Raw genomic sequence first — 334 nt, 5'->3', positions numbered from 1 at the left:
TTTTTTTTTTTTTTTTTTTTTTTTTTTTTTTTTTTTTTTTTTTTTTTTTTTTTTTTTAGGTATTAGAGGGTCGTTACGGCCCGGAGTGTGACGTATGGTCGGTGGGTGTGATGTTATATATTCTTTTATGCGGTTACCCTCCCTTCAACGCTCCCTCAGACCGGGGTATAATGAATAAGGTGCGGGCGGGTCACTACACCTTTCCCGAGGCTGAGTGGGGGAAGGTATCGCTGCAAGCAAAAGATCTAATCTCTAGGATGCTGGATAGACACCCCAGAACACGTATAAGTGCAGAACAAGCCATCAAACATCAATGGTTCACTATGCATATGCC

This window comes from Eimeria mitis, genomic scaffold (genome assembly GCF_000499745.2).
Source record: "Eimeria mitis Houghton genomic scaffold, Emh_scaff5734, whole genome shotgun sequence".
NCBI lineage: Eukaryota > Apicomplexa > Conoidasida > Eucoccidiorida > Eimeriidae > Eimeria > Eimeria mitis.
Note: the sequence above shows the minus strand (reverse complement) of the source record.